This window comes from Ceratina calcarata, unplaced genomic scaffold (assembly GCF_001652005.2).
Source record: "Ceratina calcarata isolate Rehan_Ccalc_2016 unplaced genomic scaffold, ASM165200v1 scaffold235.2, whole genome shotgun sequence".
Lineage (NCBI taxonomy): Eukaryota > Metazoa > Arthropoda > Insecta > Hymenoptera > Apidae > Ceratina > Ceratina calcarata.
Window position 1 is genome coordinate 1 of NW_017145399.1, and position 687 is coordinate 687.

Consider the following 687-nt stretch of genomic DNA (forward strand, 5'->3'; position numbering starts at 1 on the left):
ATACTGAAGTTAGAAGAAAAATTTGTTCTTCCGACGTCTGATTTCTTTTTAATTACAGTAAATGCGTTTTTCTAAGGTATATAAACTTTTGGGATTGACAATACATCCTTAAATAAAACTTCGATTGTCTACTTCATTATAAAAATTCCAAGAGACTGTTTTCACACAATTGCAAATGGGAGACAAAATTGTACCAAGCATTCCCCAAGGAAAATGATCTGAATCAGTCAATTGATATTTTCCATTGTGAGAGAATAGCGGTCCTCGTAAAACATTTACGTGGCTTGTAAATTAATTCTTGGAGGGGAGACCGCGAATGGGGATTTCAGTAGGCCAGCATATTTCTGTCCGATAATAAAGTTACGACAGTGAACGGAGCGTTAATGTTATGCAGGGATCGTACTAGCATTGTTGTGCCAGTCAGCCCTGGTAGCGAATAGATAGCCAGCTCTCCATTGTGTAATGATAACACTTTCGTCTGGATCATTAATCAACAGGGTGACATTGAAATTTCACCGCTTCACGCTACTTCTCAGCTGCTATCCTAATTTAATTGTCAATTAAATTCACTTTTTTTATGATTCAATCCTTGGTTGTCGTCAGTAATTAAATGAATTCTACAATTTAATCGTCACTGCGTTTATGCAACTGAGTGAAAATTATTTTTCTATTAATCACACAAAAATG